Source organism: Protopterus annectens, chromosome 1.part0, assembly GCF_019279795.1.
Source record: "Protopterus annectens isolate FY-2018-M chromosome 1.part0, PAN1.0, whole genome shotgun sequence".
NCBI lineage: Eukaryota > Metazoa > Chordata > Ceratodontiformes > Protopteridae > Protopterus > Protopterus annectens.
The window spans coordinates 74,110,605-74,137,799 of NC_056725.1; the positions used below are offsets into that span (position 1 = coordinate 74,110,605).

The 27,195-nt window shown below is 42.6% G+C and overlaps 1 protein-coding gene across 2 annotated transcripts in view; it reads right to left on the bottom strand.

The window, feature by feature from the left end:
• The window catches only part of MRPL28 (mitochondrial ribosomal protein L28), a 435,965-nt gene that overhangs the window by 193,458 nt on the left and 215,312 nt on the right, over nucleotides 1–27,195 (bottom strand). The window lies entirely within an intron of this gene.

Sequence of the window (27,195 nt, forward strand, 5' to 3'; positions counted from 1 at the left end):
AAGAACTAAGAAATAATGGAAGAAAGCATTACATGGTTACCAGAGGTTGAACTGGGGAAATCTGAGGGTTGGGGGCACTTAAAATAACTAAGCACAGGCTGTAACCAATGAAAAAAAAGGAAATGGGAGAAGGGAAGACTCTTGAGAACAAAAGCTGCAAAAAATAAAGGCTCTATAGGACAGTGGAAGACCCCAAGGTGAAGAAGAAAATGCAGTACTGGAAAGTTAGAAAAGGCATGGAGGGAAAATCTTGATTCACTGGATAAACAAAACGTAGCTCTAAAAATATCCAATGAGGAAGAAGGCCCCCCCAGCAACAGAGATTTTTTTAACACCTTTATTAATCATCATTTAAGACACAGGCAAGCATACATTAACAGAAAAGAAAACTAATCATGTTAACATTTTTTTCATTTAAATACAATATGCATCACATATCTGCCACTTTCAATCCAACCATTCAAAATATTAATGAATTCCTGCCTTCCCTTAAAATCTCACTCTTCCTCCTCCTAAACATTATTATGCATGTACTGCTCACACAATTTCCATTTACTTCTATGTAATTTGCTTCTTCCCTTTCTAAAGACCCCCCTCTTCCAGTTCTTTTATCTCTTTTATAATACAAACCTGATGTAGACTTTGATTTCCATTTTCCAGTAATTGCTTTACTGGCAGCCAACAGAATTAAACTTAAGGCATTACTATGTCTAGGCAATTCAGATCTTGTATGCCAACTCAAAAAATTATTTCCTTACTTACAGCCATTTGCTCACACAATTTATTTTGTTTATTTGGCATTTGTTGACCAGGAAGAGAAAAGCTCCACAAACTAGTACAGTAAACTACATACAAGATAAAACTTTTGACAAAGCATGGGTACAATGGTCATTTGATTTACACTTACTTTCGAGAAATACAAAGTAAATATTTTTGACTTAAAAATACAAAGTAAAACATTTCATTTACATTTTCATCTGAGAATTACAAAGTAAAATATTTGACAAGTGTAGGTAACATGGTCATTTCGTTTATATGCAGGTGAATAGTTTGCAGTGTTACAAGACAGCTTGAATGGCATAAAAGCAGCTAGGTTTAATGCCTGAAAATCAGTGGCAGCTTATAAAAAGCAAAGTTGGTTAGTACATCCAATTTGAAAACTTGGGAGGCTACATGTATGGTTCTAAATAGAGTTAGTCTAGCTGAGGTGGATGTTTAAAGTGTTATTTAGGTAATCTGTAGGTAGACCTTTTTAGAGTAAAGATAAAAGAATGCAGAGGTCAAACTGGAATGAGTAATTAGTGGGATTTGGAGTTAGTCACGGAAAAGAAAGGGGTAGTTTAAAGAGGGGAGGAGGGGAGTATAGAGGTGAGAGGAGGAAAGAAAATAAAGACTTAGGGAGTGGAAGGAGGTGTGGAGATGAGGTAGACTGGAAACAGAGTTTCTGGGTTTATTTGAAGCAGGTGCAAATGTTTGTTTCTAGGAGGCGTTTTTTTTAGTGCGAGTTTGAAATGTTTGTGGTTAGATGTTGCCCTGATGTCTGGTGGTAAGTCATTCCAGACGTTAGCTACTGTGTAGGAATATAGACATTGTCTGGCTTTCTTCTTTGGCCTACATAGGGTTACTAGTTGTTTGTCTTCAGATCGGAGGGTCCTGGTGGGTAAGTAGGTTTGCAGGACAGAGTTACATGATGGGCAAGTTTGGGGTTGATATATTACTTTGTGCCATATTAAGTTGTTGGTGTAAGAGGTGTGGTAGGTGGAGACGGTTAATGGTTTGGAGAACTACGCAGTGGTGAGTGTTGTGGTGTGCATTTATAGGAAATTTGCCAATCTTATTATAGCAGGATTCCAATTTGTTTTTTTAGGGTAGTCTGGATGTTAGTCAGAATGGGGACAGCATAGAGGAGAGAGGGGAACAGGTAGGCAAGTAGCCAAGGTGATTGTTGTGGCTGAGCTCATGAACGTTTTGATGCAGTATAGCATTCCGAGTTTGCAGTGGGTTTTCATGATTGCATTTAAATACGTAGATCAAAAAAGAAAGCTTATAGACCACTTCTAGTTGGGTTTTGTTAAGAGAAAAGATCTTAAATTCAGCTGAGAGATTTTTGGGTGTGAAAAGGAGGAGCTTAGTTTTACCCGAGTTTAGCAGGAGCTTGGAGTTGTTTAGCCAGGTCTATATGGAACTGAAGGAGATTCGCATTAGTTGCTGGAGGTGTTTTATGACACTGGAGGTGGAGATGATGGTAGAATCATTGGTGTAATGTATCAAAGAGCTTTGGTGTAAGGCACAGTGTAGATTGTTAAAAAGATTAACGAGAAGTGGTCCAAGAATGGACCCCTGAGGGACTCCAGTGTTTTTGGGTAGAAAGTTAGAGAGGGTTCCCTGCCATTTTACACACTGTTGTATGTCTGTTAAGTAATTGCTGAACCATAGAAGGGCAGAAGGGGAAAGACCAAGAGTAGAGTTGTTGCAGGAGTTTTGGGTGGGAAATGGTATCAAAGGCCTTGGAAAGCTTGAGAAATATAACAGAAGTTAGTCTGGCATCTCTGGCTTTGCTGATTGCATCTGTAAAGGAGAGTAATGCAGTGGTTGTACTATGAGAGGGTGTGAAGGAGTGTTGGGTGGGGGTGAGGAGATTACTTTGTAGGCTGTGATTAAGCAGTTGTTTATGTATGCATTTTTCCAATAGTTTTGATAGGGGAGAGAGTATAGCAATGGGGCAATAATTTGAGATATCAAAGCATTTACCTCCTTTGTGCAGGGGAGTTATTATGGATTTTTTTCCAGACAGAGGGGATACAGGATTTTGAGATGGATTGGTTAATGAGAAGGCTGATAGGATAAGCTATGGCATTGGCGGACATTTTTAGGTACTCTGGTGGGCGGTTGTCAGCAGATGGAAAGCAAAGTAGTGGGGAAAGGTTGAAGAGTTGGGGGGGGGGATATGTTGATGAGTTTCTGGTAAGACTTGTGAGTCATGGGAAGATGAAGGAGAGCATTGTAGTTTGGGGAGGGCAGGGGTTGTGAGGAGAGTGAGAGGTTGAGGGCTGGGTGGCAGGATTGAGTAGATTGCATATGCTCTCTATGAAGTGTCTATTGAAAGTTTCTGCTATTTGGGATGGGGTTTTATCAGTGGCAGGGGATGGATTTTCTTTGGTTGCTGGGTAAGGAGCTTAGATAGAGTATGCCAAATTTTTTTAGGTTGTTTTTGTGGGAGTTTAACTGTTGGGAGAAATAGAGTTTCTTATCTTTATCATTTTCTTTGCTTGGTTGCATAGTTGTCTATAATTTAGGAAGTTAGTGTCATTTTTGTTTTTTTTTTTTTTACCATTTCGGCCAGGTTTTGTCTCTTTTTACAAGGTTTTTGGTTAGCCAAGGGCATGATTAGTTCTTACTCTCTTGCAATGGAGTGGGGCTAAGCTACTGAGGGTTTCTAGGAATATTTTGTTGAATTGGATGACTGCTTCATCAAAAGTAGAACAGAGTTAAATTGGTGTTGGTCAAATTTAGATAAACTGCGGTTTTAGAGTTGTGGATTCTGATGATGTGGGTTATGGTCCTATTGGCGCATGCAGGTAAGTGATCACTCAAGTTATATGGTTGGGCTCCTGAGTTGGTATTTGTGAGGATCTGATACTGAGATCCAGTCAAGTATGGATCCCTGGGTGTTATTTTTTTAGAATCTAGTTGGGACAGAGATGAGCCGAGTAAAACCATAATGGTTTATGCTACTGTTAGAGATATTGGAATTTAGATCTTGTCAATTTATGTTGGTATCCCCCCATGATGATGGTTTCACTGGATATGTTTTGGGAGATCCAGGATAGGATGTTTTCTCATATGGGGATGTTGTTCCCTGGGGGAATATATAGGACTGCAACACATAGTTGCTTTGTATTGTTGATTCTTAAGGAAGCTAGCAAGATTTCAGCTGTAGAGAAGGAGGGGATGGGTTTGGTACATGGAAGTAGAGTGAGAGTACGGGGATAAATTAAAGTTACACCTCCCCCTTTTTTGTGTGTTTAGTCTGCTCTTATTATGTTATAGCCTGGGGGAGTAATTCAGTATATTTTATATGTGGCGTAAGTCATGTTTCAGTGAGTGCAAGTATGTCAGAGGAGTGCTGGGCTAGCCATGTGTGGAGATCTGTGGTTTTGTTGCAAATGCTACATATGTTAAAAGTGATTAAGAGTAGATTTTTTAGAGGTGGAGGCTTTGGGATGGACCTGGATTGGGATGGATGTCGCTGCATTGGGTTAATTTGTGGTGGTTAAGGAGGGTTAATTTATTAGAACACTTTAATTTGGCAATAGATGGGCATGTGGATTTAGATGAGACAGGTAGAAATTTGAATTTGGCATTCAGTATTATGCTGGGATTGTATACAGTTGATACAATGTTTGAGCAGGAATCTGCTTTTGTCTTTAGTGAAGTATTGTATGTGGAAGAGTTTATTATTTGAGGGAGGGTCTGGAGGTTTAATGCAGTGCAGTATGAAAGAAGGCAGAAGGTTAGTGTGCTACAGATATAGAGGGACATGTTAGTGTGTGTGAAGGGTGGTAGGCAATGAATTATGTAAGTTATGTCTATCAGGAGGGTGTAGATTAATGATGTGGGTTAGTAGTGCTATTAGGCTTAGCTGAAGGATAGGTGAATATGTAATGTTTGTGGTGGAGGGTAAATGGATAACCGTGTTTGGACAGGGATTAATGACAGAGGGAACATGGAAGAACCTGATTGGTGATGGAGTATTGACAGAGAGTAATTGGTTGCAGGAGGTGTTGGAGGAGGGGTTAGGGCTGTTATAAAAGTAAGTGATGTGCGGGTGTGTGGGAATGGGGGTAGGGTAGGGGAGCGGAGTGAGCCTGAGCATAGCGAGGGCAAAGGAGCAGGGCTACACTGGACGGAGTAGTTCGCAAGAGAAGCAATCAGTAATAGCAGAGCAGTCAAGACAGGAGGTTCTACCGGTAAGCTAAAAACAGACAGAAAGATGGAAAAAGATAAAGATGGGACAAATAAGAGGAAAAAGACAGCAGGAAAGAGCCAGAGGAGAGTGAAAGATAACATGAAAAATAGGGGGGTTGCTAAGAAGAATAGGTATGAACAGGTACGGTTAAGGCAGAACAGTTAATGGAGGAGATGAGGTAGGCTATAGGGGAGATAGGAAGGTAGATACCCTTGGTACACACAACAAAAGAAAGGCAGTAGGAAGGCAGGGTTGATTTAAATACACAGCAGGTCAGCCAGAGGTGAGCAGAGGGTCTAATAACTTCAGGCTAGGTAAGGTGATACAGTTAACTAGTATACAGGCTTACTAAGGAGGAAGGATAGGAGAAGGTTTAAGTGTTGGTGGGTCTGGTGGTGAACAGGGAGCCATTTGGGGATTACAAAGGATCACACAGATGTACGTTAGTTTCTGAGACAGGTGGGCTGGTAAATGCTACAGTCCACAGGCTTGTCAAGAATGATGGGCCCTGTATATGTTATAGCTCCCATGGTTTTAAGGGTGGAGTACAGTATTATGTAGAGGGTAGGTGCTAGGCTGTACGTGAGAAGCTAGAACGTTTGTTTCTGAGGCAGGTGGGCTGGTAAATCCTACAGTCCAGAGGTTTGTCAAGGATGATGGGCTCTGTATATGTTGTAGTTCACAGGGTTTTAAAGGTGGAACACAGTATTATGTAGAGGTTAGGTGCCAGACTGTATGTATGCGAGAAGCTAGAATGTTAGATTCTGAGGCAGGTGGGCTGGTAAATCTTACAGTCCAGAGGCTGGTCAAGGATGATGGGCCCTGTATATGTTGTAATTCCCCGGGTTTTAAAGGTTGAGCGCAGTATTATGTAGTGGGTAGGTGCCCAGGCTGTACGCGAGAAGCTAGAACCATGTTGATTTGTTTCATTTGTAAGTTACAATTACTTCACAACAGTCCTGAAACGGCAAGGCTACACCACCAGAGATGCTAAAGTGGGTGCTCAGTATGGGCTGAGGGAGAGAATATCTCTGACACAGTACTCTGTAGGGAATTTTTTTAAATCTGCCAACTCATACTCCCCAAAAAAGTACAGTTGTGTAAAATCTTACCATAACAGTAGATGTTCTTACATTCACTATTGCAGTATTCCTTACTAAAGGGATCCCCTGCTAAGTCTGGCCAGTATACCAAAGCCTTAGGTTTTTTAGAAGTATGTCGTACGTCAAACATATGCCTCCCGCTTTTGGTGTATGGCATAAAGGCGACACACATGTATACCTACCTCAGAACGAAAAAGCCCCAGGAGGAACAACAGTCCAAGGAGAAAAATGAAGGAACATGTGCATCCAGAAGGAAAAAGAAAAAGGGGGTGGAGGGAGCAAATATTGCAACAGTGAACAGAAAGAATTCTAATATTATGGTAAGATTTTACACAACTCTGCTATGTCCTTTCATATCACTCTTGCAATACTCCTTAATAAAGGAAGACTACAAAAGCTCAAAAGGAAAATTGGGAGGAGGAAGGCCCAGCAAAGCCCTCAAGAAGGCCATGCAAGATAGCCCTGGTAAATCCAGAACTCGTCCCAGAAACCACATCCAGTTTGTAATTGTAAGTGAAAGTGTGCAGAGAAGTCCAAGCAGCAGCCTAAAGGGTGGAATGGGTATCCAATCCCTTCAAAAAAAAAAAAAAACCAGAGGAAGCCAAACCCGTGGCAGAATGAGCCTTTACAGAAGCAGAAAGACTTTTCTCATGAAAGGAGTAACAAAAGGAAATGGCCTTAGAAATCAAACAAGAAATAGTTTGCTTAGAAACAGCTGAACCTACAGATCTAGGATGAAAGGAAACAAAAAGTTGCTCAGACTTGTGAATGGCCTTAGTCTTATCTAAATAATATTTATGTTGCTTATGTAAATCCAAGGTGTGAAGAATAGCTCCTCGTGGTGGCCAGCAGTGTTCCTCTAGCAGCAGAGACCAGAAAAGACTACCTTTCCAGATTTTAAGTATTTTTCTTGGCTTTTTCGACTTTTTGTGCCTTTCGACTACTGTTTCTGCTTATTTTATCAAAGTTTGCACTGTTTTTACTGTGTTTATAAGCTAAAACTGTTTACTGCACTTGCTAGTTTAAGTTTTGCCTAAAAGTTAAACTACAGGCTAATACACTCAAGTGTACTAGCTTTTGATAGCATTTAATCGAAAATCATAGCATTTATTGTGTTTTCTGCTTTTCTGTAAAAAAAACTTGAAAAAAAAAAATATCCTTGCTTTCCATACTTTCCTAACTAGTGTTCCAGAGACCAGATTTTGCTGATCCCTGGGCTTTGTCTTGGTTCCTGTTTTCTCCATTTTCCTTGTTTGGTCAAGGGGTAGTTTCTTTACTCACTAGTGGGAGTAGGGAGTACTGAGCTGCCTGTTTGTCCTCAGAGGAGTGGTTTAAGGCAGTAACTTGTAGTTTATTGGCCATTTTGGGTCATTTCCTGTCTTTTCCAGCCCCCTGCTATAAAGCACGTTTTGGCTTTTCCAGCTATTGAGAACTCAGCACAGCTCCTCGTGGTGGCCAGCAGTGTTCCTCTAGCAGCAGAGACCAGAAAAGACTACCTTTCCAGATTTTAAGTATTTTTCTTGGCTTTTTCGACTTTTTTGCCTTTCGACTACTGTTTCTGCTTATTTTATCAAGTTTGCACTGTTTTTACTGTGTTTATAAGCTAAAACTGTTTACTGCACTTGCTAGTTTAAGTTTTGCCTAAAAGTTAAACTACAGGCTAATACACTCAAGTGTACTAGCTTTTGATAGCATTTAATCAAAAATCATAGCATTTATTGTGTTTTTTGCTTTTCTGTAAAAAAACTTGAAAAAACAAAAAAATATCCTTGCTTTCCATACTTTCCTAACTAGTGTTCCAGAGACCAGATTTTGCTGATCCCTGGGCTTTGTCTTGGTTCCTGTTTTCTCCATTTTCCTTGTTTGGTCAAGGGTAGTTTCTTTACTCACTAGTGGGAGTAGGGAGTACTGAGCTGCCTGTTTGTCCTCAGAGGAGTGGTTTAAGGCAGTAACTTGTAGTTTATTGGCCATTTTGGGTCATTTCCTGTCTTTTCCAGCCCCCTGCTATAAAGCACGTTTTGGCGGGCTTTTCCAGCTATTGAGAACTCAGCACAGCTCCTCGTGGTGGCCAGCAGTGTTCCTCTAGCAGCAGAGACCAGAAAAGACTACCTTTCCAGATTTTAAGTATTTTTCTTGGCTTTTTCGACTTTTTGTGCCTTTCGACTACTGTTTCTGCTTATTTTATCAAAGTTTGCACTGTTTTACTGTGTTTATAAGCTAAAACTGTTTACTGCACTTGCTAGTTTAAGTTTTGCCTAAAGTTAAACTACAGGCTAATACACTCAAGTGTACTAGCTTTTGATAGCATTTAATCAAAAATCATAGCATTTATTGTGTTTTTTGCTTTTCTGTAAAAAAAAAAACTTGAAAAAAACAAAAAAAATATCCTTGCTTTCCATACTTTCCTAACTAGTGTTCCAGAGACCAGATTTTGCTGATCCCTGGGCTTTGTCTTGGTTCCTGTTTTCTCCATTTTCCTTGTTTGGTCAAGGCGTAGTTTCTTTACTCACTAGTGGGAGTAGGGAGTACTGAGCTGCCTGTTTGTCCTCAGAGGAGTGGTTTAAGGCAGTAACTTGTAGTTTATTGGCCATTTTGGGTCATTTCCTGTCTTTTCCAGCCCCCTGCTATAAAGCACGCTTTAGCGCGGAGTTGCCACTGTTGCACACTAGGGCAGCTCCGGTTAAGCAGGTTTAAACTATTCGGGCTACCTAAAGTCCACTCTTCAAATTTTCCCTTGAAACTACCTTCCTCGACCTATACTACTGATCTAATCAGCGTATCCTATAACTAAAAAGATCATCTCTACTTGACTCTAAGTAGACTATTCTCTATCTGTTAAACCTAGCACTTGCTCCTACAGTACTTATTACCTTGATACGGCACTCTTATAGATAGCACCCCAAAAAGGCAACCCCCCATTTCTCGGTCACCCACATCCCCCGGAATCTTTTTTAAAGTTTTTTGTCTATCCTTCTAGCATGTCGAGGGATCAGTTGCTAGTGTCCTCTCCTGCTCAGCTGGTGAACCTGGGAATATTGAGGCAATGTTACAATTGCCTCATGTACACAGACAACCCTCTCCTCCTCCCACAAAACACAAATACATGCGAGATGCAACTATACGGCCAAACTGGAGGCTCTCTCAACATAGGACTGGCAAGACCAGTCAGGAGGAGAAGGTTACCACACACACTATAGACCCAGTCTCACATAGTACCATTACAACCTCAAATCATACACATAAACACACAAAGACATACTCGGAGGCTCTGATCAAAAATCTACCAAAAACAAGGCCCAAAAAGGCCCCCAAAACCAAAAAGCAGACAAAAACCCAAACCAAAAACCAAGAGAGATTTTTGGGTGTGAAAGGAGGGCTTAGTTTTACCTGAGTTTAGCAGGGCTTGGAGTTGTTTGTAGGTCTATATGGAAGTGAAGAGATTAGCAATTTGGAGGTGTTTATGACACTGGAGGTGGAGATGATGACCGAAATCATGTGGTGTATTATCAAGAGCTTTGGTGTAAGGCACAGTGTGAATTAAAGAGATTAACGAGGAAGCGGTCCAAGAATGGACCCTGAGGGACTCCAGTGTTTTGGGTAGAAAGTTAGAAGGGGTTCCCTGCCATTTTACACACTGTTATCTTCCTGTTACGTAATTGTTCAGACCATAGAAGGGCAGAAGGGAAAGATAATAAGAGTAGGAAGTTGTTGCAGGAGGTTTTGGGTAGGAAATGGTATCCAGAAGGCCTTGGAAAGCTTGAGAAATATAACGGAAGTTTGTCTGACATCTCTGGCTTTGCGGTGCATCTGTAAAGAGGTAATGCAGTGGTTGTACTATGAGGAGGTGTGAAGAATTGTTGGGTGGGGGTGAGGAGATTATTTTGGGCTGTGATTAAGCAGTTGTTTATGTGTACATTTTCCAATAGTTTGATAGGGAGAAGTATAGCAATGGAGCAATAATTTGAGATAATCAAAGCATTTACCTCCTTTGGCTGGGGGGTTGTGTGGATTTTTCCAGACCAGAGGGATACAGGATTTTGACATGGGTTGGTTAATGAGAAGGCTGATAGGATAAGCTATGGCATTGGCGGACATTTTTAGGTACTCTGGTGGGCAGTCGCCAGCAGATGGAAAGCAAAGTAGTGGGGAAAGGTTGAAGAGTTGGGGGGGGGATATGTTGATGAGTTTCTGGTAAGACTTGTGGGTCATGGGAAGATGAAGGAAAGCATTGTAGTTTGGGGAGGGCAGGAGTTGTGAGTTGAGTGAGAGGTTGAGGGCTGGGTGGTGGGATTGAGTAGATTGCATATGCTCTCTATGAAGTGTCTATTGAAAGTTTCTACTATTTGGGATGGCAGTGGCAGGGGATGGATTTTCTTTGGTTGCTGGGTAAGGAGCTTAGATATAGTATGCCAATTTTTTTTAGGTTGTTTTTGTGGGAGTTTAACTGTTGGGAGAAATACAGTTTCTTATCTTTATCATTTTCTTTGCTTGGTTGCATAGTTGTCTATAGTTTAGGAAGTTAGTGTCATTTTTGGGTTTTTTTTACCATTTCGGCCAGGTTTTGTCTCTTTTTACAATAAGGTTTTTGGTTAGCCAAGGGCATGATTAGTTCTTACTCTTGCAATGGAGTGGGGCTAAGCTACTGAGGGTTTCTAGGAATATTTTGTTGAAGTGGAGGACGGCTTCATCAAAAGTAGAACAGAGTTAAATTGGTGTTGGTCAAATTTAGATAAACTGGAACTTTGAGTTGTGGATTCAGATAATTATGAGTTGCTCCGTCTATTAGGCATGCAGGTGGTGATCACTCAAGTTATATGGTTGGGCTCCTGAGATTTGGTATTTGTGAGGATCTGATGCTGGGATCAGTCAGAGTATGGATCCCTGGGTGTTATTTTTTTGAATCTAGTTGGGACAGAGATGGGCAGAGTAAAATCGCAATGGTTTATGCTACTGGTAGAGATATTGGAATTTAGATCTTGCCAATTTATGTTGGTATCCCCCATGATGATGGTTTCATTGAATATGTTTGGGAGATCAGGATAGGATGTTTTCTAATATGGGGATGTTGTTCCTTAGGAATATATAGGACTGCAATACATGGTTACTTTGTATTGCTGATTCTTAAAACTAACAAGATTTCAGCTGTAGAGAAGAAGGAGGGATGGGTTTAATTTTGTGAGTAAGTGATATGGGGATAAATTAAGTTACACCTCCCCTTTTTTGTGTGTTTGGTCTATCTTATGTTATAGCCTGGGGGAGTAATTCAGTACATTTTATAAATTGGCTTAAGTCATGTTTCAGTGAGCAAGTATGTCAGAGGAGTGCTGGGCTAGCCATGTCAACAGAGATCTGTGTGGTTTAGTTGCAAATGCTACATATGTTAAAAGTCATTAACAGTAGATTTTTTAGAGGTGGAGGCTTTGGGATGGTCCTGGATTGGGATGGATGTAAGCTGCATTGGGTTAATTTAGCCAGTGTGGTTAAGGAGGGTTAATTTATTAGAACACTTTTAATTTGGCAATAGATGGGCATGTGGATTTAGAAGAGACAGGTAGAAATTTGAATTTGGCATTCAGTATTATGCTGGGATTGTATACAGTGGATACAATGTTTGAGCAGAAGCCTTTTGTCTTTAGGGAAGTATTGTATGTGTAGAGTTTATTGTTGAGGGAGGGGGTCTGGGGGTTTTAATGCAGTGCAGTATGAAAGAAGGCAGAAGGTTAGTGTGTTACAGATATAGCAGGTAGAACATGTTGAATTATTGGTAGTGTGTGTGAAGGGGTGGTAGGCAATGAATTATGTAAGTTATGTCTGTCAGGAGGGTGTAAGATTAATGATGTGGGTTGAAGTAGTGCTATTGGGAAGCTTAGCTGTGAAGGATAAGGTGGAGGAATATGTAATGTTTGTGGTGGAGGGTAAATGGATAACCCTGTTTGGACGAGGGATTAATGACAGAGGGAACATGTGGAAGAACCTGATTGGTGATGGAGTATTGACAGGGGAGTAATTGGTTTCAGGAGGTGTTGGAGGGAGAGGAGTTAGGAGGGCTGTTATAAAAGTAAAGCGATGAGGAGGCTTGATGTGGGAATAGGGGTAGGAGTAGGGGCCCGGAGTGAGCCTGCAGGCAAGTGAGGGAGCAGTGAGGGCAAGGGAGCAACGGGCTACACTGGGCCGGAGTAGTTACTTAAGAGAGAAGCAATCCAGTAATATGCCAGCAGAGCAGTCAAGACAGGAGGTTCTACCCGGTAAGCTAAAAACAGACAGAAAGATGGAAAAAGGGATAAAAGATGGGACAAGAGCTACTTACTTAAAATAAGCCAGAAAAAAAGGCAGCAGAAAGAAAAGAGGAAGGCCAGAGGAGAAGTGAAAAGATAACATGAAAAATAGGGGGTTGCTAAGAGAAAAAGAATAAGAGGTATGAACAGAGTGCGGTTAAAGGCAGAACAGTTAATGGAGGAGGAGAGGGAGATGAGGTAGGCTATAGGGGAGATAGGAAGGTAGATACCCCTTGGTACACACACACACACAAAGAAAGGCAGTAGGAGAGAGCAGGGTTGATTTAAATACAGAGCAGGTCAGCCAGAGGTGAACAGAGGTTCTAATAACTTCAGGCTAGGTAAAGGTGATACAGGAAGTTAACTGAGTATACGAGGAAGCTTACTAAGGAGGGAAGGATAGGAGAAGGTTTAAGTGTTGGTGGGTCTGAGGTGGTGAACAGGGAGAGCCATTTGGGGGTTACAAAGGATCACACCACAGATGATATCACGTTAGTTTCTGAGGCAGGTGGGCTGATAAATCCTACAGTCCACAGGCTTGTCAAGAATGATGGGCCCTGTATATGTTATAGCTCCCATGGTTTTAAGGGTGGAGCACAGTATTAAATACACGTGGGAGTAGGTGCCAAGAGCTGTATGTCGCGAGAAGCTAGAGATGTTAGATTCTGAGGGCAGGTGGGCTGGTAAAATCTTACGGAGGGAGTCCAGAGGCTGGTGAGGATGATTGGCCCTGTATATGTGTTGTAGTTCCCAGGGGTTTTACACCCCAAGGTTGGCGCGGTATTATGTGAGTGGGTAGGTGCCACAGGCTGTGCAGCAGGAGAGGAGAGCTGGGAACCATGTTGATTTGTTTTCATTTGTAAGTTACAATTGCTTCACAGCAGCAGTCACTGAAGCGAGCGAGAGCTACACCACCAGAAGAGATATATGCTAGAAGTGGGTGCTCCAGTATGGGCTACGAGGGAGAGGAAATATCTCTGACACAGTACTCCTGTAGGGAATTTTTTTAAATCTGCCAACTCCTTACTCCCCAAAAAAGTACAGTTGTGGTAAAATCTTACCACAACAGTAGATGTTCTTACATTCACTTTATTGCAGTATTCACTTACTAAAGAGGATCCCCTAACTAAGTCTGACCCAGTATCTCACAAAGCCTTAGGTTTTTTTTTTTTAAGAAGTATTAAATAGAGTACGTCAAACATACTTGCACTCCAGCTTTTGGTGTGTATAGCATAAAAGCTGCTACCATGTATACCTACCTCCAGAACGAAAAAAAGCCCAGGAGGAACAACAGTCCAAGGAGAAAAATGAAAAGGAACAATGTGCATCCAGAAGGAAAAAGAAAAAGGGGGTGGAGGGAGCAAATATTGCAACAGTGAAGACAGAAAGAATTCTACTATTATGGTAAGATTTTACACAACTCTGCTATGTCCTTTCATATCACTCTTGCAATACTCCTTAATAAAGGAAGACTACAAAAGCTCAAAAGGAAACTTGGGAGGAGGAAGGCCCAGCAGAGCCCTCAAGAAGGCCATGCAAGATAGCCCTGGTAAATCCAGCACTCGTCCCAGAAACCACATCCAGCTTGTAATTGTAAGTGAAAGTGTGCAGAGAAGTTCAAGCAGCAGCCTAAATGGGTATCCAATCCCTTCAAAAAAAAAAAAAACACCAGAGGAAGCCAAACCCGTGGCAGAATCAGCCTTTACAGAAGCAGAAAGACTTTTCTCATGAAAGGAGGTAACAAAGAGGAAATAAGCCTTAGAAATCAAGAACAAAAGAAATAGTTTGCTTAGAAACAGCTGAACCTACAGATCTAGGATGAAAGGAAACAAAAAGTTGCTCAGACTTGTGAATGGCCTTAGTCTTATCTAAATAATATTTATGTTGCGTATGTAAATCCAAGGTGTGAAGAATATTCTCATTAGCAGACTGTGTAGAAATGAAAAAAAGTGGGCAAATTAAAAGATTAAGAGACAAGTCATTAACCATCTTGGGCATGCACAAACGATTGGTATGAAGAGACACCCTGTCCCTATGAAAAATTAAAACAGGAGGGACAGCCATAAGGGCCTGAAGCTCAGACACCCTTCTATCTGAAGTAAGGGCCAAAAGAAGAACAGTCTTCCAACAACAATGCTGCAAGGAAGCAGAAGCTGCAGGCTCAAAAGTAGCCAGAGTCAATTTTTCAAGAATAAATTAAAGGTCCCAGGAAGTAGCAATAGATATCCCGAGAGCCCTGTTATGAAGGACGCCTTTAAGAAATTGCTTGACCTCAAACTTAGAAGCAAAAGGAGGAGTCAAAGGCAGACAAGCAGAAACAGATACATTTGCATTAACTGAAGTGTATGCCAACCCAGCATGCAGCAATTCACACAAATGAGAGTACCAAAGGAACTTCCACAGAAAGTGGATCCTGGTCACAAGCAATACACCAGATAGAAGATCTCTTCCATTTGGACAAAAGATTTCCTGGCAGTGGGTTTCCTGGCCTCCTGCAGAACCTGAAGCAAGTCCTCAGAAAAAAGGTACCTAAAAGGATTAGAAACCTATCACCCACAGTATCAGATGAAGAGTGGAAAAGTGAGGATGGATGAGAGACCCCTTGTCTTGTAAGAGTATGTCCACCCTGTGAGGTAACTTGTGATGATTGCCCTTAGCTAGTTGCAGAAGAAGAGGGAACCAATGCTGTCTAGGCCAAAAGGAAGTCACCAATAAGAGTTTGGGTCCTGTTGTATCTTGAATAGGACCCTTGTATGAGAGAAAAGGGAGGAAAAGCATAGAGAAACATCCACTTCCAAGAGAAAGAGAGGGCATCCACCTTCTGTACCAGAGGACGTGGGACCCTGGTGCAAAAGAGAGGAAGCTGTCTGTTCAGAGAGGTGGCAAAAATATCTACCGGAGGAGTACCCCACTGGTGGACAACATCCAGAAAACTCATTACTGTGAAGCATCCACTTGCGAGTCTTGGTTATGGACCTGCTCAGAAAGTTTGCCACAAGGTTCTGTTCTGAAGGAATATAAACAGCCAGAAGAGTCATCCGATACTGGACAGCCAGATCTCAAACCTGAAGAGCTAGTCTGCACAGGAGATAAGACAGTATTCTCCCCTTTCTTGTTGATGTACCACGTCACTGTGTTATTGTTTGTAAAAATGTTGAGAGTCCCTGGAAGGGACAGAGTATGGAAGGCCTGAAGAGCAAGAAAGAAATCTCCTTGATTTTGATATGGTCCACCTTCTGGCGAAGAGGCCAAAGGCCCTGAACTTTTAGAGGTCCAAAAGAAGCCCCCACCCTAACCCTCAACTGAGACATCTGAAGAAAGCTCCTGAGAGCTGAATCTACACTAAGGCACTGTACAAGCACATCCACTCATGCATGAATTGTGCCATCCCAAATAGAACCAAGATGCTCTCCTCCAAAAAAAGGAAGCCAATCTGGTGGTCCCCTGCCATAAACAAACTTTACAACAAAAGGAAGAAACTGTTGCAGAAGAGAGGAAAATCCCAGGATGCAAAAAACTCCCTTACCAGCCTCAGTAAGAAGCTGAGATCCCTCATAAAATCCTCCAAAACTAGTTAAGAAAATAAAATTGCCAAAGATTCCAAAGACAACCACAAAGCATTCTATAACTATGTCAAGAATCTAAATGGCAATGCTCAAATCTGCTCTGAGCAACAACAGAATGGCATTAAATATACGGATCCCAAGGATATTGCCAATATCCTGGCAGTTCAAATCAGTGCCAACTTCACCCCCTAAACGGCCCATCTCAATACCGGAAGATTGCCAAATGCTGGTAATAATGGCCACACAGGTAAAAAACGCACTCTCCAAAGCTAAGAATACAGCATCTATGGGACCAGATGACATCCCGGGCTGTGTACTACATGAACTACAAAATGAACTGGCACCTCACCTAAGTGTCATGTTTAATCATAGCCTCACCTCAGGCTTTGTGCCCACTGAGTGGCGCACAGCTACAGTTATCTTACTCCACAAGGGGGGATCCACCTTGGATCCTGGGAATTACCGCCCCATCAGTCTGACAAGCCTGACCTGCAAGGCCATGGAACGTATCATTATAGAATGTATAAACAAAGACAATGGCAACCTTCAAACACTGGACCCCACCCAGTTTGGGTTTATGAAGGGCCGATCTTGTCTCCTGAACCTGAATGACTTCTTCGAATCAGTCTACAGAGCCGTGGATGAGGGTAAGGCAGTCCACACAGCCTATCTGGACCTTGCGAAGGCCTTTGACACCATCCTCCACTCTGGAATCATAGATAGACTTACTAAGCTGGGCATTAATCCCTACATTGATGGGTTGCCAGCTGGCTTACTGACAGAACCCACACTGTAAAAGTAGCTGAAATCCAGCTCCAGACAGGTAGAGTACCTCAGGCTTCAGTCCTGGGACCGCTCTTGTTTGGCATCTACTTTTCAGAAGTACAGACCAACACTAAGGAACTCTGGCTAACAAAGTTCGCAGATGACTGCAAACTGGGAGCCATTATTGAATCCACAAATTATGTGGATACTCTGCAGAAGGGCCTTACAGAAACAGATGCTTGGTGCCAGAGTCATGGGCTCAAGCTCAATGCCAAGAATTGTATAGTTATCCCCTTTGGGAAAAAACATGTACCCGCGAATTACACATATGTGGCAGTACACTAAACACCAAAAGTGTGATAAGAGACTTAGGGACAAAGGTGGACAGTGGTCTCACCTTCAATAACCACATTGCCACAACAGTCAGGAAATCCTTCTACGTGGCACACCTCATCACCAAGGGCTTTTCATCCAGAAAAAAGGAGGTTACTGTCCCACTATACTCATCCCTCATTAGACCCATTATAGAATACAACACCCCATTTGGTATGTACCTCTCAAGACATCTCAAACAACTTGAAAGGCTGCAGAAATACCTCACTAAAAAAATCACAGGCCTAAAGCAGATGCCCTACGCTGACCGCCTTAAAAAACTCAAGCTATATTCTGTCTCATATCATCTACTCAGGGGCGATCTCTGCTTAACATACAAGGCCATGTCAAACCCAGAGCTATTGGACATGCTACACTTAAAGGAATCCCAATCCCTCAGAGTCACATGCTCCAGGGATCTAAACCTTGTCATCGCAATAAACAAAACATGCTGGAGGGATAGGTTCCTGACCCAGAGACTCCCCAGACTCTGGAATAGACTGCCCATACATGTCAAGCAGAGCGCGTCTTTGGCCCTCTAAAAAAGGAACCTTGACGATTGGATGGGAGAAAGGAAATTAACCCCGGGGATCACATCAGTCGCCCTGCTAGACAGGGGTCCAGGGAAGTAAATAGTGTGGGAAGAAATAGCCAGGGAACTGCTATGGCTAGGCTTGTATCGGCCATAGGGCCGACAGCCTAGTACCAACCTATAAACCTATGAGAAAGGACTTGGGGCTGAAAATGAAGCCCTGGGTTGAGAGAATCCCCCACTGAAGCTCTAGCTTGAGGCAAGGAACCAGAAAGTCCAAAGGATGAGAATGTTGAAGCCATACTGACTTTAAGAACCACTGTAGATTTCTCATATAAAGTTTGGCTAGAAGCAGCATAGAAATGCTGGAAGCACTGTAACCCGGAGCCCTCAAACTCCCTGGCTGTAACTAAGACAAGAGGAAGAAGGGACTGAAAAAAAGGCAATTAGAGCCTTGGGTGGTGGCCGGCATGCCAGCATAGGAATAGTCTGGAGCCTGCACCTGAGAAAAACATGATCCTGAGGAGGAGTCAGGAAGGATTTCTGGAAATTTACTGTAAACCCTAGGCTTTGCAAGAAGCAAACAGCATATTAGAGGTACTGAAGTAGGGTCTGTGGAAAAGAAGTCTGAATGAGCAGGTTTGTCCAGGTAAGGAAAGATTTGTATTCCCCTCATCCTGCAAAAGGCAATCACAGGAGTGAGGCATTTGGTGAAGCCCCTTGGGGCAGTACAGAGGCCAGAGCAGGGAACTGAAAATGCAAGGACGAAACAGAAAATTGCAAACATTTTCTGAAACGGGATAAATAAGGATGTGAAGATATGCATCCTTTAGATCCAGATAGACTAGAAAGCCTGAAGTAGAAGAGAAAACACTGTCTGAAGATACAGCATTTGAAAGGAAGGAACCTTCATAAAAGGTTGAGCTGAGAAAGATCCAGAATGGGCCTCCACATGCCTTCTTTCCTGGGAACCCAAAAACATTCTGGAATGACACCCTTTTCCCCCCTCTGAGGAGCAGAAACTGCTCAGATGGTGGCTTGAGACAAAAGGCTTTGAAGTACACCTGTAAAAAAAATAAAATAAAACAGGCAGGTACAGAAAGGCCCAAAAAAGGAGAAACAGATTTCCGCACCATGAAATACCCCTGATGAATGATGGACAGAACCCAAGAATCCTGAGTGATCCTTAACCAATTATGAAGAGACAGGGAAAGACAAAGAGATAAAGGAACCTGACTTAGGAAGGAGGGAAGAAAGTAGTCTGACAGAACCTGGTTTTTGTCTGGAAAAGGAGGCTTCTGAGTAGTAGGAGTTGGAGTACATTTAGCAGGATAAGCCCTTTTTACTTCTGGGAGTAAGGCAAGACTGGTCCATATACAAAGGCAGGCTCGGAAGGATAATTTCTCTGAAATTTGAAAACGGGGGAAAAATACATTTCAATTCCTGGAAGACCTTACTCTTCTCCTGGAGGGACTTCAAAAGCTCAGCAGCTGAAGAACCAAAGAGATTTTTATAGTCAAAAGAAGCGTACATCAATTTAGCTTTAATACCATCAGGTAAAGTTTGGAGGCGAAGCCAAGATTAACATCTTAACACAGAGGCAAAGGCATCAGCTTTAGAAGAAGCATCAGCTGCATAATAATTATATTTAATAGAATGACAGGCCACTTGAGAAGAAGAGCCCAACAAAGAGAGGGCCAAAACCTTCCTCTCAGAATCAGTAGGGTCAGAAATAACCTGATAAGCCTGAGACAGATGAGATAAAACATACCTGGTCATATGAGTCAGTTAGTGTAACATCACTGCACACCTTTTTGCCCAACCTTTCCATGGCCCTACTGTCCTTGTCAAAAGAAGTAATTTAGTTGAAGGTAACAATTTCAACAGTTTGTCAGAAGAAACAGATACAACAGAGGTGTCAGCAAAAGGACATTTGTAAAGAAATGTACAATCATCAGGCACCTTATAAAACCTATCAGGTTTTTTTTAGGTGCTGGGGGTTGGGAATCAGGAGACTGAAGCTGCTGGAAAAGTGTCTAAAAGCAGCAAGGACAGGTGAGACAGCAGAGAGATTAGGAGACTCCATTTGGAGGAGTTCATAATGTCTCTTCTGGATGTCAGAAAACCTGGGTACAGTCCCATTTAAAAAAAAATATACCATACAACAGATATTCTCTCCAAAGGAACATTCATCAGAGGGAGAATCTGGGATAACAGTCCTCTTCCTCAGAACCATAGTCTAATAGAGAAGGAGTCCGAGGACACACTATGTCTTACTGAAACCTGGCTAAAACCTTCTACTTCAGACAAAGAAGTTATACTACCAGGCTATAACATCCTAATGCTTGATCAAACCAATAGAAAGGGAGGTGGGGTAGCTGTTCTGTACAAATCCATGCTTGAAGTGTCCAATAATGCCCTGCAAACATCCCTGTTTGGCAAAGCTGAAATTCTTATCACTAATCTCCACTTAATAACAACAAATGTATAAATCTTGTCTGTGTGTATATTCCCCCAGACAACAGCAAATACCTTTGAAGATATCCTACATTGGTTATCCAGCAATTACCCCCAAGAAACCATTGCACTTGGGGACTTCAACATAGACTGGAACGTGTTCCTTGGAACCCCCCACTCACCACATAAACCTTTATGGATTTTAGATTCATAGATTAGTACTAAGCTAACTGCCCTTGCGAGCCATTTTAAGCCTAGCCAATTATCCCTTGTGAGACTCAAACCCTGCACCTTGTGTTTGTACAGCAAACATCTTAACCATTAGGCCACCCTCCTAACCTGGTTCATTGTTCCAACCTGGTTCCTGTTTCACAGGTCATTTCCTCCTCCACTAGGAACAGTAAACCCAACAATAAAGCCAAGTATTCTGGATTGGATTCTTGTTAACACCCATCCCTTCAAATACAAGAGTGGGACCCTGCCTGATGATGTAAGCGATCACCTCCTCACCTAGTCAATCAGGCAAAAAGCTGATATCCACAACCAGTCCATTTTTAAAACAATAAGGAACAATATGAATTTCAACTGCACAAATTTCCAAAATGAACTCTTATCTTGCAATTGGTCAGTTCTGAAACAATTGCCACTTGAAGAAGCAGTAAATTAATACCAAATTTCTATCCAACCTTGACACCCACGCACCAGCACGGACTATTAAAACAGAACAAAAGTTGCTCCTTGGCTCTCAAAAGAAACCAGACATAAAATGCTATTTAGAAATAGAGCTTGGGCCACTTTGAGGACCACAAAAAACCCACAGTATCAACTTAGATACAGACAGTTAAGAAATAAAACAAAAAAATCCACCATATTAGACGAGAAAAACTATTACTGTCATCTACAAGAAAAACACCAAAACAAGCCACAAAAGTTTTGTGTAGGTATAAACAAACTCCTTAGTCCAGGACAGTCCTCCACTTCTACCCCCTTGGATTCGAACCAAAACTCCCCAGCAGAAATTGCCAATACCTTTAACAGCTTCTTTACAACAACCATCCAGAACCTAGCTAAGCAATTATCCTCTGGATGCCCATATTCTCCAGCCACTATACCCTGCTCCCAACTCCCCTTTAACTTCAAGCCAGTTTGCACATCTTTGGTCCGAAAATTACTTAAAAAAACTAAAGCCTACAACCCTGTCGGCTGATCTCCTCCCTGCAGAATATCTACAAAAAGCTGCAGATGCCATAGCATTCCCCATTACTATCCTGATCAATAGAAAGTACAGTTGTGTACACCTACCATAAATGTAGATGTTCGAGTGTCTTCACTGTTGCAGTCATGACTGTAGGGTTCTCCCCTGCCGACAGGCAGTCCTCGGTCGGCCAGAATCCCAAAGTCTGGGTCCAGTGTCGGCTGTTAACCATGCTCCCTGACGTCAGAATGTCAGGAGTACAAAGCTGACAGCCGACGCCATCTTCTCCAGTTTTTCTTGCCCCAGATGTCAGGAGTCCCAAAATGAGAAAGGTCCCATATCCTTTGCAAATACACCTCAGAAGAATGGTGAAAAAAGGAACCACACAAAAGTAAAAATAAGAGGGGACAGGAGGGAGGGAAACCCAGACTGCAACAGTGAAGACACTCGAACATCTACATTTATGGTAGGTGTACACAACTGTAATATGCTCATCGTGTTTCACTGTTGCAGTCATGACTGTAGGGTAGAATCCTAAAGCTGAAAGAAAGGGAGGTGGTCATAAAGAAGAAGGGGCGGCTAAAAGGCCCTGCAAGACTGCAGAGGCAAAGCCTGCCCTAGACTTAGAGTAGAGAGGTAAATTGTAGTGCTTAGAAAAAGTATGCACTGAACTCCAAGTTGCAGCTTCCAAAATATCTTTGGTAGGAACTCCCCTGAGGAAGGCCGCAGAAGTGGCAGCAGCTCTGGTGGAATGAGTCCGTATACTCCCTGGGATTTGCTTTCCATGGTGCGAATAATAAAATCTGATTCCATGAGCAATCCATTTAGAAATGGTCCGTTTTGAAATGGCTTTACCTTGGGAACTTGAAGCATAAGAAACAAACAATTGTTCTGATTTTCTGATGTCCTTGGTTCTGTCCAGGTAAACACGTAGTTGTCTGTGTACATCCAAGGAATGTAAGATCCTTTCCCCTTTATTTTGAGGAGTGGGGAAAAAAGTAGGCAAGTGGATAGTTTGATTTAAAGCCACTTTGGAAACCACCTTAGGCATGAAGGTAGGATTAGTCCTCAAAGACACCCTGTCTTGATGAAAAATAATATAAGGCTCCACAGCCATAAGAGCTTGTAACTCTGAAACTTTCCTGGCAGAGGTTAGGGCCAACAGGATAGCTGTCTTCCAAGATAAAAACTTGATGTCAGAAAAGGCGGCACGCTCAAAAGGAGGCAAGGTTAGTTTTTCCAAAACATAGTTGAGATCCCAAGCAGGAATGGGAGGAGATCTAGGAGGTCTTAAGTTCTTAGCTCCTCTGAGAAACTGTCTCATGAGCTGGTGGTAAAATATTGGAGGGTCTGTATTATAATGAGCAGAAATAGCAGATGCATGTATTTTAATGGAAGAGAAAGAGAGACCCTTATTTCAGAGATCTGACAAGTAAAGTAAAAATAAAGAAATGTTCGGAAGAAGAGGATCAGAATCCTGAGCCTGCATCCAGGAACAAAATCTTTTCCATTTTCCTGCATAAGATTTTCTAGTGCTAGGACGTCTGGCTTCTAAAATGACATCCATAACCTGCTTGGGTAGAAAGAAGAAATCAAAGGCCCTGGATTAACCAGGCCACCAGGCTGAGAGTTCTGACATGAGAGTGTAGAACCTGACCCTGATGTTGGGACAGAAGGTTCGGAGACCGAGGTAAAACCCAAGGGGGCTCCAGACATAGGTTTCTCAGAGTAGGGTACCAAAACTGTCGGGGCCAATTTGGGGCCAGCAAGATTATCATCTTGGGCTTGTCCTGTTTTATCTTTAATAATACCCGTGGAAGAAGAGGAAGAGGTGGAAAGGCATATCCCGAGAGGTTCCTCCAACTGAATGATAGGGCATCCACTTTCCAAGCTTCTTTGTGGAAAATCCTGGTGCAAAAATTCTGTAGTTGATGATTGAGATGGGAAGCAAAAAGGTCTATGTGAGGACATCCCCAGACTGCTGTTATCATCCTGAATATTTTGGTGTCCAGCATCCACTCGTGTGGATCCGAAAGGTTTCTGCTCAGACTGTCTGCCAGGAAGTTCAGCTTCCCTGGTAGAAACTGAGCTCGAAGGTCCAGATTGCAAGCTAGAGCTGTGTTCCATAGATCCATGGCTAGTCTGCAAAGGGGGTAGGAATGAGATCCCCCTTGCTTGTTTATGTACCACATAACTGTGGTGTTGTCTGTCCATATTAGTAGTTGTCCTGGTTATAGAAGATCCCTGAAGGCCATTAGAGCTTTCTGAACGGCTAACATTCCCTTTAAATTGATATGCAGGTGCTTCTGATCCTGTGTCCAAAGGCCCTGCAGACAGTTTCCCTGAAAATGGGCTCCCCAAGCATAATCCGAGGCGTCCGTGGTTAGAATCTGAGTGGCAGGAGGCAGACAGAAGGGTTTCCCTTTAGAGTACATGCCCTGGACCACCAAAGAAATTCCTTTTGAAGGCAAGGCAGGACGGAGATCAGTATGTCTAAACTGTGGCAATGCTGAGACCATACACTTTTTAGGTACCACTGTATTTTCCTCATGTGTAGTCTTGCATATGGTACGAGAAGGATGCAGGAGGACATGTAACCCAAAGCCTGCAGGAATCACCTTGCAGATAGCTGGGTTAAGGTTGCCAAGGTTTTGAAAGTTGAAGCCAGCTGTAATTGTTTTTCAGATATCAGAAATGCCATCTGGGTTGTGGTGTTTAGAAGAGCACCCAGAAAAGTTATCTGTTGTGAGGGTATCAAATTTGACTTTTTTATGTTTATAGAGAATCCCAGGAACTTGAGGAGGTTCTGTACAAATTCTAGATGCTGGAGTAAGACATCCTTGCTGTCTGCCTGAATTAGACTATCGTCCAGATAAGGGTAAATTTGAATTCCCTTGAGTCTGCAGTAAGCTGCTACTGGAGCCAGGCATTTGGTGAAGACCCTGGGCGCAGTAGACAATCCAAAGGGCAGCGCAGAGAATTGAAAGAGCCTCGATCCGGCTTTGAACCGGAGGTATTTTCTGCGTTCCTACCTGATGGGAATGTGTAAATATGCCTCCTTTAAATCCAAAGTTACCATCCATGCATCTTTGGACAGCATTGGAAGTAGCTGCTGTAGAGTAAGCATCTTGAATTTTGGAATCTCTAGAAAGGTGTTCAAGACTGACAGATTCAGAATGGGTCTCCATGAGTTTTGCTTCCTGGGGACTAGAAAGAGTCTTGAGTAAAAACCTTGTCCCATCTCTGAGTGGAACCAGTTCTATAGCTTTCATAGCCAAAAGAGCTTCCACCTGGTTTAAGGCCTCTGTCCATTGATGTTTTGGAAGGTCTGGCCATCTGCTCGGCCTTGGCAGGGTATGAAAATGGAATTTGTAACCTCTTAATACCACATCCAGAACCCACTTGTCTTGGGTTATATGAGTCCAATTTTGATAAAAAAAGAGAGAGTTTTCCTCCAAGAGGGGCTTCCAGGCAAGAAGTTCCTGCAGCCCAACAGAGGTAGTCATTGAGTTTGTTTCCTATGAGTTTGAGACCTGTCCACTCCTCCCCCCCTAGGGGTGGAAGCAGTCCACTGTCTTGGTCTATAAGAAGCTTGTGTTTGAGGCCTTCCTCTGGAGTGTCTATATCTACCCCTCTGAGGCCTATCTGAAGTGGGAAAGGACCAATTTTTAGAAGGCCAATTTCTGCTAAATCTTGGTGGCTTGTACCTGTAGGAAATCTTTAACTGTTTGCATGGATTTCGCCTTATCCTCCATCTTTTTAATCACCTCTTCAGCTTTTGATCCAAACAAGACATTATGCTGAACAGGAGCATCCAATAATTTAGCTTTTACTTGTTCTGGCAAATTTTGTTCCTTTAGCCATGCATGCCTTCTAATGACTGTGCCGGAGGCCGCAGCCCTACAAGAAGCCTCCAAGGCATCAAATCCACAGTGTAAACCATGCTTCCCAACTTGCTCAGTGGCATGCAATAAGTCATGTAATTCCTTATCATCTGCACAGGCAGAAATGGAAGTAAGCTTTTGTTTTAAAACAGACAAGAGAAATTGCTGGTATTTCAGCATATGAAACTGACAGTTTAAAGCCTTAATGGACAAAGTAGCAGAAGTGTACACTTTTTTGCCCCATCTTTCTAAAGATCTAGAATCCTTTTCAGTGGGAATGGGATTTTTGGCAGAAACGGCCTTAACTCCCTTAGGACCCTGAGAAATGGTTTCAGGGTCAGCAGAAAGGCTCTTGTATAAAAACTGGTGGGAATCAGGAACCCTGTAATATCTATCAGGCTTGACAGGAGCAGGAGGAAAAGAGTCAGGGGTTAAGTTAGCCTCTGAAAAAGCATCATCCACAATATCCAAAACAGGAGGAATAGCCAATGGTCTATGTTGGGGGAGAAGAAGAAAATCCCCAGTCTTTTCTTAGATTCTGAATACTCCTGTCCTTCCCAGTGGAAATGTTCCCTCATTTCATGCAAAGTTTCCCCAAAAGAGAAATCCTCAGGGGGAGAAGCTGAAGGAATGGATTCCTCGGCATCAGAATCCTCATAAGGAGGGAAAGAATATTCCTGGTCAGAAGAAGAAACTAAAGAAACAGAAGCCTGATCAGAGGAATCATAATAAACATCCTGCCTTGGCCTTTTATCTGGAGGGGGGATGAGAACCCCTAATCATAGTAAGTAAATCCTCCGCCATCTTGAGTAACTGTTTCTGTGACTTGGGAGCCGGGTTCAGAAGAGACTTGTGTTGCAGTCTTTGATTTAGAAGGAGTCCTTGCCTTTGTCTTTGGCTTTGCCTTTATTAGAAGCTGAGTAGGCCTGAAAACCCCTTCGGAAGCCGGTACCTGCACAGCGGCTCCGGACCCATCCGAAGGAGCATTGTCCGAAGGTCCTGCAATAGAAATATTTAAAGGCCTGGTTGGCTCCTCATGAGAGTCCTTTTCGGCCATCGGTTCTGAAATGGCCGACGACAGGGGTTGCAAAAGCGCCTCACTGACGACGGCCGAACCTGAAGCTGGCTCCGCTTGTGCGCTATCATCAGATTTGGACCTCGGAGGCCTGTCTTTATCCTTGCCTCGTTTATGAACTCCGGTAGCCGGAACCGTATCCGACGACATTTTGTAGTTAAAGCGCCTACCGAAGTAATGAAAAGCAAAATCGTAACTTCGTTTAATTGTACGTTGATTGAATCTAGCACAAAACCGACAACTAGCTACATTGTGGTCAGGGCCTAAGCAAGGAATACAGTAAGAATGGAAATCCTTATGAGGTATTTGCTTCCCACATGAAATACAATTATTAACTTTTTCTGACATCGGACTGGAGCAAGAAAAAGTTTCCCCAACGGGGTACTTAGCTTTGAGTGGAGAAGAAAGTCTTCAGACTGAAGTTTATCAGAAAAAATAGTCAGGAGTCAGCCGACCGGCACTTGCGAACTGCTATCACCGCATGGCAAGAAAGACTGGAGAAGATGGCGTCGGCTGTCAGCTTTGTACTCCTGACGCTCTGACGTCAGGGAGCATGGTTGAACAGCCGACACCGGACCAAGACTTTGGGATTCTGGCCGACCGAGGACTGCCTGCCGGCAGGGGAGAACCCTACAGTCATGACTGCAACAGTGAAACACGATGAACATCTATAACTGAAGCGTCCATTCCCTCCGTCTAGAAGACATCCCATATTATTCCACTCCATAAAAGGGGCAGCTCTATATAGACTCATATCTATTCTGTCACCCTTGGCTAAAATTATGGAAAAATGCATGCACAATCAACTCCTGAACTATCTTATCCATAATAAACTTCTAGTCAACACCAAACATGGCTTTAGACCATTCCATAGTACAACCTCAGCCCTCCTCTCCTTCTCTAATGTTATTAACCAACACCGAAACAATAATGAACTTTCCTCTGCTATCTTTGTCGATTTCAAAAGCCTTTGATATGGTAAACCACCAAGTACTCAAACAC